A 16779-nucleotide genomic window follows, 5' to 3' on the forward strand; every position below is an offset into this window, starting at 1 on the left:
GATTTAAGCACAAATAAATTAGAGTATGTCTAATTGGTCATTTTCTTTTCAAATAAAAGTATTATTTCATCTTTTGTTCCTGCTATCAAAATATATGCCCACACAAAGAAGCCACACAATCTCCAAAAACTTCACATACCTGAATGTTTGCATGGCTGACTGTTCACAGATGGAGGAGCTCTAAAAAGAACAAAGGCTGATGGATTTCATAATATTGACACAGATGTTGCACATATAACTAAATCTGTGTAAGATGTTCTTTAGAAACGGTGTTGTTTGTATCTGGTGGGCAAATCTCAATCCCCGGCCCACCTAAATATTCAAAGGGGAATCACAAAGGGAGTTAGATCATGGTTGGGATGAGCTTGTTTTTGGTCTTCACAAGATATGTTTTCAGAGACACCACAACATTTGCACATCTGTAGGGTGGACGATCAGGGTAACAGAACTTTGACCACTGTAAAGCTTGTGATAAATCCAATTGACTTTATATAACCTATTGGATGTTTAGCTTATTGGTGTAAATCTACCCATTGGGCAGATCTGTTTCCTCACATCACACATCTCCTGTGGCTACTTAAATTTAGATAAACAAACTTTAGGAAACTCATAGCTTGTGGAACATTGAAGTAGCATCCGATCAACCTCTTCAGCTATTGTGTGTGTGTTTGTGTGTGCATGTGTGTTTGCATGTGTGTGTGTGTGTGTGTGTGTGTGTGTGTGTGTGTGTGTGTGTGTGTGTGTGTGTGTGTGTGTGTGTGTGTGTGTGTGTGTGTGTGTGCGCGTGTGTGTAAATGTGTGTGTTAATACCACAACACATGAAACCTGTACGGATTTCAATGCCAATATACATAAACCAAAAATAATAATATAAACACTGGCTGGCCTGAGCAGGACTTATATTTAAACAAGCACCAAGCAGAATCTTCACTAAAAAGTGATGAAAATAGCAATAAAATCCAGATAAAAGTTAATGGCACAAAGGGTACTGTGTATATTACAGTGTATATACAATAGTATTTATTAATTCTGTCTCCAAAGTCTTAGGTCATAGCTAAGGAACATCTTGCTTTTCAGCCAAAATATTTAGATAATTGTAACCAACTACAACTGCCTTGTGTGTATGTAATCCAATAGTATTCCAATATACCAATATTTATACAAACATCATAGAGGCTGTTTTGAAATAGAAAAATGCAAATGAAACAGCCAAAAATCTTCATTGATTATGATAAGTTTTCAACATGGTTATGACATGTTTACCAGCACAATAGTACTGCAAAAAGTATGGTCACAGAAAATACTGATTAGAATATTATAGGTACTGTGGGAGATAATTAAAAAGACACTATGATGGCCTGTCATTAACCTGATAGCAAATGGTGTTAAATTGAAGTCATTACTTACATCTCACATCACTCACATCACATGTATGAGTATGTTTTGAATATAAAAGGATATGATGTTGATCTGTAACATTATGTGAGTAAAATGGTTGGTGGTTCAAAACGTCAACTTTCTACTTATCCCTCGGGGTGGGAGTTGGATTATGTCACATCCTGGAGCCATAATAAAGGCCCAAATTGGGTGTGATGCAATATAATGGAAATTCTCTGCTTCCATTTGCTAAAGTATTGAGTTATAATATATCAAAACTGAGAGCAGAGATAAATGTGAATACTGAGAATTTGGTGGCTGCTGGTTGGTGGCTATAGACTAGGTTAGTTGAAGATCTGTGGAAGCCAGTTCATATGGAGATTGTTTTATGCCATACAGTCTTTCTCATTTACACAGAATTTTGTATGAGGGTCATGTATGTATGATCCACCACTCAATGAAATTCAAAATACTATGATATTTTGATCAACTATGCTAAAAGCATGAATAGAAAAAAGTCAGACTGTGGTTTCTTGAGTAGGAAAACATGTCTGGCATTTTCTGGCCCCTCACAAACAGGATGGTGCCAAGCTGAAATCAGATGAAATAACTACTAGTGTTTAAAGACACACAGTTATTCAAGATTGAACTCAAGCTTTCTTCTCTTCTGGTCCAGCCTAAACCTATAATTTATCATAGTTATTTTAGAATACTTGCATTGTCCTGTGGTCACTTGGGTCTATACCATCTCACCAGAACAGGAAATGTCTCCATAACCAAACAGTGCTACAAATCAGCCCATTCTTCATGCCTGTCTGGTATGAACTCTCTGATGACCACTACTCTGATTACAGCTGACACATGAAACCAAGCAACAAAAGGGAAAATTTTTTAAATTTTGTGGTTGAGTGTATTTGCTCTTGCTGTATGCTGTCATGCTATTATTTGTCCCACAGTAGAATATAGGAATTTATATTTTTACACACACACACACACACACACACACACACACACACACACACACACACACACACACACACACACACACACACACATTCCATGGTAAGGCATGACATGTTAAACCTACTGTCGTTGATTGTGGATGTTCACTGTTCACTGTCTGAATGTAAATAATAAACTATGAATTAGGAAAAATATATATATTTATTTCATTTATTGATCATTTAACAGTCCCTTAAAAACTTCCAATCACAATGAAATGGACTGTTTAACCTACTGTTCAATCTCCTGCTACTGCATTTAATCTATCCAGTTTTCCACCACAAAATTTGGAATGAAGAAAAGGAAAGAGTCTGATTCAAACGGCCTCTTTGTTGAACTAAACTGAGCATTTATTGAAACAAAATTTAACCACAAACATAAATAAAGTGAGTGTTAAACAAGTTAAACTAATGATTGATTCAACAAAATGCCATCAAAAATATGAAAGGACTCTGAAACCCCAGTCTGAACACCCACTCCAAACAAGGACCTACGCACAGTTATACAATAACCGCACAAAGTGGATATTTGTAGTGCCACGGTGGTTTTGCACACATCATATGGCAAGTAAATACCCTTAAAACGACAAGCAGACCTCCCATGATCCACTTCTTCTCCTCCACTTCCACCTTGACCACAGCAAATCCTGAAGCAACTTGGTTTTCCTGAGCAAGCACCCACTCTAACGCAGAACAGATGTGCGTACGGTGGAGCAGAGGCTGAAGGGTGGGGAGGGGTCGAGCATTAGAGACCAAAAGAAGGAGATGTTTGTAAATTCTGCCCCAGCTGGGGCATCTGGATATAGTATGAAAGGCTGAAGCATTGCAGGGAGGGGGGTGATGGGACAGTGGGGCTCCGTTTAACACATGAGAATCATGTAGTGGTGTCTCACCTCTGAACTAATGTCTAAACTGCTGCCTACATGTAGTGTGCTAATTCAAGCTGATATACTTTGATGTGGAACAGGCTCACAATCTCATACAGAGAGACAGCTATTGAAAAACACTCTATAGGTTATTCAGGGTGAATTTCACACACTTAACCCACCTGCAATGTTGATTTTATGATGTGAAAATGGCGCTAAAACTAGAAGCATCTGATTACCATACTACTTACTTATCTCAAGAAATTGTGTTAAATTGAAATTGACTTTTATTAGGATTGCCCTTACAGTTCATAGGATTTTTTTATACTCCCATACCCTATGTCAGTAGGTTGCAGCTGTCTTTAGAAACATGACCTTAAGTTTAACATTAACAAATTAATTACTAGAATGAAACCACTGTAAAAGTGAAGCTGTGTTGATTGTAAGGAAAGCTGACTCATTGTATGGACTTTAAACTTGACCCAATCTTGGACCTGAAATCCACTACTGTGCATTACAATGTTAATGAAAATAACACATTATAATATAACGATACAAATTGTAGCATAAATGCACCCTAACAATTATAACACTTGCATTAAAAGAAAATATATAAATTAATTAACTAGATAAGTTAAATGATCAGCACTTGCATTAAACAACAATTGTCATATTCATAAAAAAGAAATTTGTGCCCACAGTGACAAAACCATTATGCATACGTGGGTGTAACCTGATTATTTTGATTATAACTGTCCAATTTTTTGCAAATAATGGTTTGAATAAGTATTAGTCAGTGCAGGTGCATTTCAATAACATTTATCCAAATGCCAATAGATTCGCATCAAATACTATATGCATATATGTATAAAACAAGAGGAACTGTATTTCTGTACACCTGTTGGTGATAGAAAATGTTATCATCAGGTTCTGATACAAAAAAAACCCCATATAAAAACAAGATGACAGCAAATAAACTACTTTAAATATGAACAAGTGCATTAGAATACCGATGCTCCTGCTAAGTGCCTCTATTTGTGTTTGCAACTCTCTTTTTATTTCTGCTTTGTATTGTTTAGGAGCTGCTTTGGGTTTTTGTGGTTATCATGGTGAACTGGGCCACAACTGCACAAAATACCAGCGTTCACCAATTAATCAGAGTATCTGAAGGGTTAAAGCATGCAACCCAATAGCCAAAGAAACGCTTTGTTCTGGTTTTAGACTTTTTTTTTCAGCTTGTAGCAGATTTGGCAAAACTTTTAGTTACAAAATACGAACACAAGTGAAATGTGAAGATGCAAGCAAGGAATGACAATACCAGGTGCGGATGATTCTTTTTCTTGGAAAACCTGTGACTAATGTTAATACTGAGTCTGAACAGGGCATTCTTGTTCTCCATGCACACATCAGACATCTTGGCTAATTTAACACGACTACCACAGACCTTTCGTCTGCCAAATATGAAGTCAGACAGTTTTCTGGGAGGGAACTGAGAGAGGAGATTCCCCATTTTAATCAATAAATAGAGACCAAGAGAGGAGGGGAAAGAAAGAAAGACAAGGAGAGAGACAGAGTGATGCAATCCAGGCCACATAAGAAATATGAAATCAGTTTCTGGAAAATCTAAATGAACATTACTATGGACATTTTATAATGTTGTTGAAATTCACTGTTCATACATATTATTTATGTATAACTTTTAAAAATGCTCTTTTCTTAGATTTCCATTACATGATCTAGTATCAATGTCCTCGTATTAACTAAGCCAAATCTCAGTTAGCTTCTATTGACAGGCTTTAAGACAAATTGTTTCCTTTTTTGATGAGTGTGATCTGTGTCTGGTCAGTCAGCAATGCATATGAAATATAAAACATGTCTGTTTATTGATTCCAAATATAATTCAAATCCAATCCAGCATCATTCTTGGACAGTATTGAATTGGTGCATTTCCAGTATACTTCATCAATATTTAAAATAACCCAAGCCTATTATTACTTTTTAAACTTGAAGGCAATTTATTTAATTGAAAACCCTAATGAATATTATCCCGAAATGTATATATCTCTTGTCTGATAATGACAAGAGAGGAAAAAGAGTGAATTAAGAATAATGAATGCAATTCCAACATAAAATATCTATATAAAAGAAAAAAAACCTAAAATGTTATTTTGTATTCTATAGTCCCACATAAACTTTTATAAACTTAAATCCAAGCAGCAAAAGAATCTGGAACATTTTAAAGGTCACCACAGCAGCTACTTGCCTCCTACTCCACAATTAGAGTAATTGCTCAAAATGAAGGGTATTTAACATCCAAGTCACAAAAAATGAGACTATTCTTGTGCATTCTTGTGTAGAATATACAGGTTAGCTGCAAAGGAAGGCTATAATATAATGTATAGCAACAAGTCTTTATATGTTCTCTGGTTTTACTATATGGTTCTACGATAAATTCCCTAGTTTCTATTTCTTCACTAGAAACTTATTGGATCACCTACAGAGGCTCTGTTATGTGTTTTGACATCTGAGTGCTGGACTCTGAAATGTTTACAGTCTGGTCTGTGCTCCAACTAGCGCTGCAGTGTAAAACACACACACAGACACACACACACACACACACACACACACACACACACACACACACACACACACACACACACACACTTAGAAGCATGAAGTAACATTAAACACTGAGGAGAATATTGCAACAGTAATAGACTCAACAATCTAAAGCTGTGTATGAATATACATCAAATTGCTTTATTTAGCTAACACAGATGATTATTAACAATGGGCTTGAATGAGGTCACCCACATTTAGCTTTAGTACCAGGCACTGACACCTTCTTCTCCATTTCTCTCCCAATGTAGCTGGGGTAGCTATGAGCCGAGTGAGAATATGGCGAGAAAATAGACAGTTTAGATTAAGTTATTTTGGATGACAGACAAAGTGATAATTCACATCTGGAATTTCAGAATCTCCACATACAATGCACATACACACATGGGACATATAATTTAGTCATTATCATAAGAAAGTTTGAAAACAAGTGAGAAACCTAGGAAGCTTTGCACAGCTCGGAGGGCTGCGACTCAGCTGTGTGTACAGAGTCCAGTATCAGATTCCAGGACATCTGGACGGTTGATGGTGTGTGTTGGTATAGTGTTATATTCACGCAGATGCTTTGCACTAGACCATGCATTTTAACTGACAAATTTACTTATAGTACAAGGGGAAAAAGCTCAAGAAATAGTAACCTTCTAGTAAAATTTATGCTCTTGTTATGTAGTTTTTAAAATAAGTTAAGAAATTACTGAAAAAAGTGCTAAAAGAAAGAAAGAAAGAAAGAAAGAAAGAAAGAAAGAAAGAAAGAAAGAAAGAAAGAAAGAAAGAAAGAAAGAAAGAAAGAAATGGTCACTTTTAGAAAATTAAACGTTAATTAATGCTGGATGAAAGGATTTACAGCATACTTGCATTTAATTGAGAAGGAAAGGAAATTATATTAAAAAGAATATATGTACAGCATAAATATATTGCTCTCCACAAAGGTGGTCTAGGCTTTAAGAAGATCAAGTTACTGAAACTGAGTTACAATACAGTGGCCAGAGTCATACAGAGGTTTTCAAAGACGGGTTCTGCTCGGAACAGGCCTTGCAAGGGTCGATCAAAGTTGAGTCCTCGTGCTGTGCGTCAGGTGCAGAAGCTGGCTTTAAAAAACAGACGCATGAGTGCTGCCAGCATTGCTTTAGAAGTTGGAGAAGCAGAAGGTCTGCTTGTCAATGCTCAGACCATACGCCACACACTGCACAAGTCGGTTTGCATGGCTGTCGTCCCAGAAGGAAGCCTATTCTGAAGCCTATTCTGAAGCTGGCTCACAAGAAAGTCTGCATATATTAATGAAACCATGTCCTTTGAGACTAAGATAAACTTGTTTGTCTCAGATGTTGTCCAGTATTTGTGGCTAGGCATTGGTAAGCAGGACAAAGACAATTGCCTACAAGTGTCTTGCCTACACTCAAGCATGTTGGTGGTAGCATAACTGTCTGGGGCTGCATGAGTCTGGGGGTTGCATGCACCTGTAGGGCATCCTCAAGTGAAGGCAGAGAAGCGCCATGTGTCTAACATCCAGCAGCTTCGTGATGCCATTATGGAGGAGTGGAAGAGGACCCCAGCAACAACCTTTGCAGCTTTGGTGAATTCCATGCCTGGGAGGATCAAGGCAGTGCTGCATAATAATGGTGCTGACACAAATTATTGACATTTTGGACACAGTTTTCTGTTCACTTAGGGTGTACTTACACCAGCTATTTTGACAATAAATCAATGACAGTGAATCTATATTGATTTTCAGGCTGTACATTGATTACTGTAAAAAATATCCAAGTTTCATTTCTATAGTATTGTCCTTGAGAAGATGTGCTGAAATGGTTGTTTTGTGAGATACTGTGCAATTACACTGCTTTTTTGTTTTTAAAATAACCCACTTGACAATATTAGACACACTTCAAAATATGTTAAGACTCAACATTTGATTAGAAGAATAAAAGTTTGAATTTCTAACTTTATCACCATGGTCCAACAAACCAACCTGACAATGCTATCTGAGTGGAAGGGATGACAGTAGTCTACACTGAGACACACTATACAATCCAAGACTGGTTAAAGAACTCAATTGGGAATCTACATATAGCACTGACTAAGATACATTGAGCTATCACTCAATCTTGTTATTTTTCAGGATGGGTTTCTTCACCTCCCTGTAAACTACTGTTTTCCATTTCCTAGATCTACCCTTAGTGAGTAATCAGTGTAATCCCTTCGTAGGATCACACCCAACCACGATATATCATTAAATAAACCCACTTAAAGTCTATACTCCTCTCATGCCATCCAACCTCCCATGCTCCAGTTTTTACCAGTTTGTATTTCAGCAGCACATTGAAGCATTTTTTTCTGGATTCCTAATCCCTTTTGGCATGTGCTAATAAAGACAGCAAAGCAAAGCCTTTACATTGAATGTAAACTAAATAAGAGATAAAGTAAATGTTCTGTTTCAGCTACTACAATATAACCTTTTGAAAAGGGAGGAGATTATGAGTATTGTTTTGGGTTTTCTCAAGGGGGAGGAAGCAGTGAGGTAGAGTGTTCTTTAGTCCAAGTGCACATTGTGGTCTGTGGCCTGAAGGCTCCTCCAGTGAGGCAAGGCAAAGTAAACAAGAGAGAAAGACAGACAGAGCTCGAATAAAGCAGAGTCTCCATCTCATTGTGACATTTTACCCTCTTGGTGCAAGAATAGACTGTATTTTTAAAAAGACTATATTTGTAAGGGTGGAAGATATCTAAATGCTTTACAAAACAAAAAAGCTTTAAAATTTGTACATATAATTTAACTATATCATAATACAGAGAATACTTTAAAATGTAATCTCAAAATTGTCAGAGGTGTTAGGATTGAGCCTAATTCATTGAGTGAATATTGGTTGGGTTGGGTTGAGTAAATCTGGAATGCAAAACAAACCCATCCTATATACAGTATGTCTGCCCTTTTGGTCAAATATGCAATTATATTAACTTAGGACAGGTAGAATAAACCATGCCTTTTTTCTTTGTGGATTAATCGCCTTATATAAACATTCAGAAATGTTTAAAATATTCACATAGTGCATAAAACTTGGGCAGTATTTTACTTTAATCAACTGCATTTTAACAAACTACAATCTAGAATCTAACTATAAACTATAATCTTTATCTATTCAAAACATAAGGAATACATAATAACCACAAAAACAAAACCCATGTATAAAAAATATTTGGGTAGTGTTGGAATGGGAGTGTTAAAATTGTAGTTATGTAACCCTTGATTAAAACTGATCACATACGAAGATAAGAAACTGAGAAGAAACAGTGAAGTGGCCAAAGTAACCAGCACATTGTGGAAACACACTGGTACAAGGCAGGAATTCATAACTTTCATCTAGACTGTTTTTCAGTGTGAACAGAAAGACAGTTGATGCTTTCAGGTTCTTGCCTAATTTCATTCTAATATTGTTTATTCTAAAAATCCTAAAGTAAAAATATATATTAGTTCAAAACAGACCAAATATGGAAAAGGTGACTAAAGCTAATATTTAAACCGGTCAAATGTTTATTATAGCAATCACATAAGAACCCAAGTGTTCATAAACTATATAATGTATTTCTTTTAGCTATAGCTGTGTAAGGTGGTCTCCATTATGAGAAGGATTCCAGCAGCGGGCTTCTTTAATGTCCATCCTTAATGGCAGGTTTTTGTGAGAGCAGCTCTCCTAACTGCTTTACATCCTCCTGCTTGTCGACTCAACTGCCCCATAAAGTCTGTGAGCCACACTGCAGCCAGACCACCAACATTGCCTAAACGACCTGTGTTTCTACTCCACTTTCTCTTTCATTATAATGACCATGTGCATGATTATGTTATTTTCCATAAAAAAAACACTTAATCTATGGCTATTAAATGTTACTATTAAATGTTTAAAAAAATAATGCCTTAGCTGTGCCTCATGCCTTATCTCAACAGTCATAAAAATAACAATGGAAGAAAATAATAAACTTAATTTCCAAGTTATTCTCTAGTAACCTAAAACTGATTCTCGTCCTATTTAGATCCTTTTTGCATTTGTGGGAAGATTCTCCCTTAACTTGGGGATTTCTTTGTGGCATTTAACCAATTCACCAAGCTTGTCTCCAAAACACCCAAGACCACACAATCCCCGTTGTTACTGCAGTGCTGGAATGCTGCCTGATAGCCCCAGCATTCCTGGAGATAAAAATGTAGGGAAGTAAGATATCTGAGCCCTTATCATCACTAAACAGAATCCAAACCACAAGCAAAAACTATAAATATAAACAAGAACACAGAGAAGCCTACAGTCTTACTGATGCACAGGTAAGGAGTACGTTGATCTGAAGAAAATATTTCTGTAGTTAAAAGGGATACCCTCATTCTATAAGATTTTAACTTACTTATCTTACTCAGGAATTATTTTTGTATTTCTTGAACTATTATTATTATTATTATTATTATTATTATTATTATTATTATTATTATTATTATTATTATTATTGTTATTGCACCTTTGTTTAGGTATTCAGCCTAACACCATACATGGAAAAAGCAAAAATAGAATGTTTAGGATTTCCCTGGGACTTCCTGTCAGGTTCCAACAAAGTCACATTATTTGGTCTCTAAAGATTCAATCTGATATCAGTTATACACTAAAGCACAGTTAAAGTTGTTTTTATGAGGAAAGATATGACACCAGGTTTAATTTTTTTTATTGTGATTGTCAGATTGTGATTATTTATTTTTCAGCACAGCTCAGATTCATTATCATTTGTAATTTAAATCACAGCTTTTATTAATGTATTTATTGTAATATGTTAGCATTTAAAATGGTGGTTGGTGGACATGCTTAATAACCTAAGCCTAGTAACTGTTGATTTGGTGAAGTGGAAAAAACAGAAATAACAGAAAGTTTTTCACCATAGGAGAGTCTTTGTGAATAGTTTATTTTAACAAAATGCTCCATTGTGTTTTATTCCCTACTAAACCTTGTCAATGTCTCTTTAAGTGTTTGTTATTTTAGGTCTGGTTTGAGTATGAAATGTGTGTCACTACTAAAGTATGTGACCTGTGACCCAACATCAACCAGAACCATTCATATAACCTCAAGTGGCGCTCACCAGGCTTAAGGACTGGTCAAACAGTGTATTAACCTCTGACTTTACCTGTCTTAATATCTTATATTTATTAACTGGTCCATTTTGTCTTGTGAGAGAATGAGTGCAAGAGAGAGAAAGAGAGAGATAGAGAGAGAGAGAGAGAGAGAGAGAGAGAGAGAGAGAGAGAGAGAGAGAGAGAGAGAGAGAGAGAGAGAGAGAGAGAAGGAGAGATGCTATAATATTGCATCATTTGTTCAACAGTAACTGTACACGTTAATTATAACAGACTAGAGGAAATAAACAAATGTAATGTATGAGACAAAAAACTGAGACTATAGCTATGGCATCATTATACCAGTTTAGCATTTCCATGATAGCAAACTGAAAGCAAGTACAAAAACTCACAGATGGCAGATGGCACAAGTCTGGAATGACCCCTTAAGTGCCCTTTCCACCATAAAGGGTTTTCGAAAACAAGGACAAAGGCAGTGACTGAAAATAGAAAAAAACAAGCAAATTAGTGGCCAAGCAAATAAAACTATTACATAAAGATATAGACAGAGAAAGAGAGAGAGAGAGAGACAGAGAGAGAGAGAGAGAGAGAGAGACAGAGAGAGAGAGAGAAAGAGAGAGAGAGAGAGAGAGAGAGAGAGAGAGAGAGAGAGAGAGAGAGAGAGAGAGAGAGAGAGAGAGATTGCGTTTTTATAGCACACATCCATGTTTTGGCTCCTTGGGCCATTAAAAAGGAACTGGCTTGATGACAACGAATGAAATGGGACCAACTAGGAGGCAGTCTGTGAGTAATTGGACACAAAACAGTAAGATATTTTGTTGTTTTTTGGCGTATTGGATTTTAAATGAAACCATAACTAAACAATCTCAGCTGCAGAATCTTACATCTTAAATCATGATAAAGGGTGTTGGGTTACGACATTACTTAATTCAGAAATTGACAGGTGTGATATTTGGTTGCACTAGCGCTCATGGTGCTGTCAAAAAGGGTTCTGCTTAACTTTAACAACCACTCAGATTGTCTATTCATCAAGTAAACTTATATATAACAAGAAATGTTCACCCAATAGCTCACATAGTTTTAGATGTCACTAAATGAAAAGATGAGTAATATTTAAATACATAGCAAGACAGTATGGAAATTTAGATCAATATCTCTGTCTTTTCTGGACTATATAGGATTCAATTTTGTTCTGATTTCTGGAAGTATCTAGAAAACTAAATGATTTAAGGTCAAATCTAAATTTGTGTAGTAATAGGTTAAACAATTTTTCAAATGTAGTCCTTTAAGCCTAGTCAGATTTGTTGTTACTGATAGGCTCACAAATTCTTTTACTTTTAAAACAATGTTTCAAGTAGGTGATTTTAAGCAGCCTTGAAGCCTATTGCTGCATATGTTTGTATTTGTTTAATTTCAAGTTTTGTTTAACAGTTGATAACCTATTTCCACAGATTATTATACTAAGTACATAAAATGTTATATTAATATTAATTACATTTATTCAATTTAAAACAAATTAAATATTCTGTAGGAGAGAACTTTGCACACATAAAGCATAGTAGGTTTGGTTCATTTGAGGATGGCATTTGATATTTCAAACTGGTGGTTTTAGTGGTATTAGCATGTGCATGACATACAGTAATAACGACTTGCAATGGCATTATTTTTCTGTCAAGCCATTCATTTCCTTTGATGAATTTTCAGAACAAACTGTTGTATGGCATCCTGCTGACTGACAAGAAGCCAATCATTGAGTTAATAATCAGTGGTTAAAGTCAGCAACTAGGGACTGGAGCTGAAATTTCACAAGCATATAATTTATCCAATACTACAAGTTAGATACAGGCCATTACTTTCGGTTTGTTTTAAATGGGTTACAGACTAAAAAAATCAGCAGCCATTCCAGCATCTTTTTCACAGCACAGTCCCAATGTCCCAGGAGTCCTAGATAATTACTTTCAAATAAAGAACATTTCCAGTCAGACTAAATACAGAAGGAAAAAATCCTACAGATTTTAAAGGAGCAAAGAGAGCAAGAGTGACCTAGTTTAGCCTACAACACTGCCAGTCACAAAGTCCTTTGTAATTACTATTCCAATTCTTTGGGACTCTCTGGAACCTCTACATTTAACCCCCAAAGACTGAAAAAGAAAGATTTAATTTCATCAGCTTGATTGAGCTTAGTCAGGCTCAAGCAACTTGCAGATGAGGAGTGTGAGGCACAAAGCAAATACACATATATTTACAATAAAAGAGAGAATACATTTTCAAACCAGGGAATAAGTGAGTACGACATGACAGAGAGACAGGCAAAAATGATGCTAGTCAGAGTAAGCAGATGTGGTGAGTCTCTTGTAGTTCCTCCCACTTTAGTAGCCTTCCTTTCAGACTCCCTTTGGGTATTATAGAAGCACAATAAATACAAAGAATATTTCCTTAACTTTGGCTCGTCTACCTCCTTTACTACAGGATAAACTCTATTATCTCCAATTTTATCATCATGTCAACAGGCAGTTGTGTTTTTTTAACCGGTCAGTGTTGAGCAACACAGTCTTAGACTTGCAGATTCCTGACAATTCTTATGAAATTTTAGGAGTGTTGTGGTCAGGGTTAAGGGTGGGTCCATTTTTTATGACTTGCTGAAATCCAAAAATAGAACACTCATTCCTTGAACAATGCAATGTTTTTTTTCATCGGTTAAGACAGTGATGCCTTTTCTGAATGCGCTAAGAAAAAGATTTGCTTTAGAGTTCTTTATATAGTTAATCGTTTTAATGTTTTACCAGAGATGTGCTATCCTCCATTATAAAAGTGTATGTGTGACAAACTAAGGAATGGTTTCAGATGATAAATGCATCCTCTATTACCAACAAATAAACAGAAAGTGCTTTCTTAAAAATAATAATATATTTTTTTTTTGGAAAGAGCAATTATTCATATTTATATTTCATTAATTATTAATGAAGAATTTTTCTGCAGTATATCTCCATCGGAGGCATTATCCTACTCTCCCTCTCCCTTTTTTTCTCAATAGCTCCATTATAACAATTTTCTCCCTCTTGAATCTGATATTCCTTAAATAAACAGGCCATGTTAGCCATGTCAGAGCGATGGGGTAAAACTGGGCAGTAGTCAAGTCAAGTCAAGTCAAGTTTATTTGTATAGCGCTTTTCACAACAGACATTGTCTCAAAGCAGCTTTACAGAAAACAACAGTGAAGGTGAATGGTGTGCGTTTGTCCCTGATGAGCAGCCGTGGCGACAGTGGCAAGGAAAAACTCCCTTAGATGATATGAGGAAGAAACCTTGAGAGGAACCAGACTCAAAGGGGAACCCATCCTCAAGTAGCTTCACACCTCTTGCTCTCTCTTTCCTTCCATCAGCAAGCATGTGTGCCGATCGGGGTGAGGGTGGAAAATTCCTGAGCTGTAAGCTAGCTGCACTCCTGGGCTGCCTCCCTCCTAAATTAAAGGCATGTGTGGAATCTTGAGCCAAGGTTCTGACAGTGAGGCAAGAGAAGAATAGCAGAAAGATCAGGAGAGCACTCAAGACAGGGTGGATAATGAGAGAGAGGTATATCTAATGCGACACATGTATTAAAACAAATGTGGAAGGGAAAATCCAAAGTTGGGGGTCAGGAGGGGTTGGAAATCATAGATGTATTATTTATTTTGATGGAAAACACAAAGCATAAGAACAGCTGAGAGACACTGAGGGAAAGAAGCTGCTCCATAGGGATGGAGTAGTACAAGTCCTTTAAGTTTACATCTCATTCTTTGTACCTTTTCTCACTCTTTGGCTCCTCATTCAGTGGCCCATGTGTGTAAAGAGAAGGGTGTTAAAGAGTGCAGATGTAAATACTCCAAATGCCAGTTTAATAAAAAGAAAACAAATCTGGTCCACTTTCTCCAGCCTAACCTGGCCTACCAGAGGGGAATTAGAACCTGCTGCGAGGGGTCAGAAAGAAACTTCTGGATCCCTTCCAGTCCCTATGTTCAACCTTCTCATCCCCACTGGCTACCTAAACACAGATGTGTAGGAACACACACCCTAGACAAGCTCTGGGTGAGTGTATGAGTGCTTCATACCAAATAAACTAGTCATATACACTCCTGGTTTATGGACTAGCAAGACTCCAAACGTTTGTTCCTTTCAAAGGTAAAGTATTTAACCTGGGAAATTAATAAATGCCTGTAATGAACCAGAGGCGTGTTTGATTTACTTAACTGTGCTATTGATTTATAGACACCTTATATCTAAAACAATTGGATTGCTTAACTCTGATATAAGAGTTTGGGCAGTTTGTTATTCCCAGAGCCAGGAATAACTGTAGATAAAGGTTTCTAGTTTCAAATTTCAGATGACTCTGAATCACATGCAAACTCTTTCCCAAAAGTTCCCTAACACCAGGAGAAAACCTTTTTTGGCTTCAGCCCATGGTTAAGACAAGAATTAAGAAATTGTAGTTTGTTTCAAAGTAAATGTGATTATTTTATTTTTTTTTTACATTTTAATTCATTAGTAAACCAATGATATAATGCAAAGTATTAAACTAGAGCTTTGCCTCTTTGTAATGTTATTAGCAAAGAAGCACAACACAAAATCTTGAGTTTCAAATTGCTAGAGGCAAATTCTGTGAAAAATCTTTTAAATGTCAAAGCAGCATCAAATGTCAGGCTTCAGTTGATTCATCCAGCATCCAGCCGAGTAAGCTGTTGGCAACAAGGCAGCAACATTTATTTATTTATTTAATTTTGTATTCATGGCTTATCTAACTAGTACATTTGCCACTGTAACATTCTGCATTGTATGCAGCCTGCTGTTTTCCTAGCTAAACTACAGAAACATGTAGGATAAATGAGAGTATAGCTCTAATTTCAACAAAGTGTTTTTCTCCTTGACCTCTTTTATGGGACAAGGAAGTGGAAAACACCCATTAGGCAAAAAAAGCAGAGGTCCTAGAGAAGAAATAGGAAAAACCTGGAGCTACATGTTTATGAAGTATGACATTTAACCTTACAGAGGTCAACAACTCAGGTGGTATTTTAAATGTGATCTGACCAACTTAGACATTTTTACTATCATGTCAATATGAAGTGTTTATAAATTGTAGTAGCCCTTAAAATAAGGAAAGAAAAATGGAGAGACATTTATGTAACTTCAGAGACAGGTAACACTCAATATAATGTAATGAGATCAAGACATACAAAACCCTGATTAAGCATGAAGTTTTAATGCAGTGGTTTAGCACATGCTGTTTTTATTCTTCTGTGAGATGACAGTAGGTAATTAAGTAATTAGTCCTGTTTTACCTGCAGAAAAGTGGTAAAAAAATAAATAAAAAAAAAGTAATAGTAACCATTAATAAATTAATGCCACCATTTTTTTTTTATCATAATCTATAAGACATTCATAACAGCAGTAAAACATGTTTTCACTTTCCCCCCTTGGCAATGATGTGTCTCTATTTCACATCCAGACAGACAGCACTAAAGACCTCATTGTTTATGTGACCTTATTAGCCAACACCTGCTCATTTCCCCTCTCAGTCATTCCTGCTGTCTGTCTACACTCTCACTGCATCTCTAGTCATTAGGAATACCATTAGCAAATAACAAGCTTGTATGTGTAAATGATCAATCAGTATACTAGATAATGGTATATGACACACTTTTTTGAAATAAGAAAGAAAGAAAGAAAGAAAGAAAGAAAGAAAGAAAGAAAGAAAGAAAGAAAGTAAGAAAGAAAGAAAGAAAGAAAGAAAGAAAGAAAGAAAGAAAGAAAGAAAGAAAGACTTAGTACACACCTCAGTTCTTTCCTAA

Source organism: Silurus aristotelis (assembly GCF_946808225.1).
Source record: "Silurus aristotelis genome assembly, chromosome: 12".
In the NCBI taxonomy this organism is placed as follows: Eukaryota; Metazoa; Chordata; class Actinopteri; order Siluriformes; family Siluridae; genus Silurus; species Silurus aristotelis.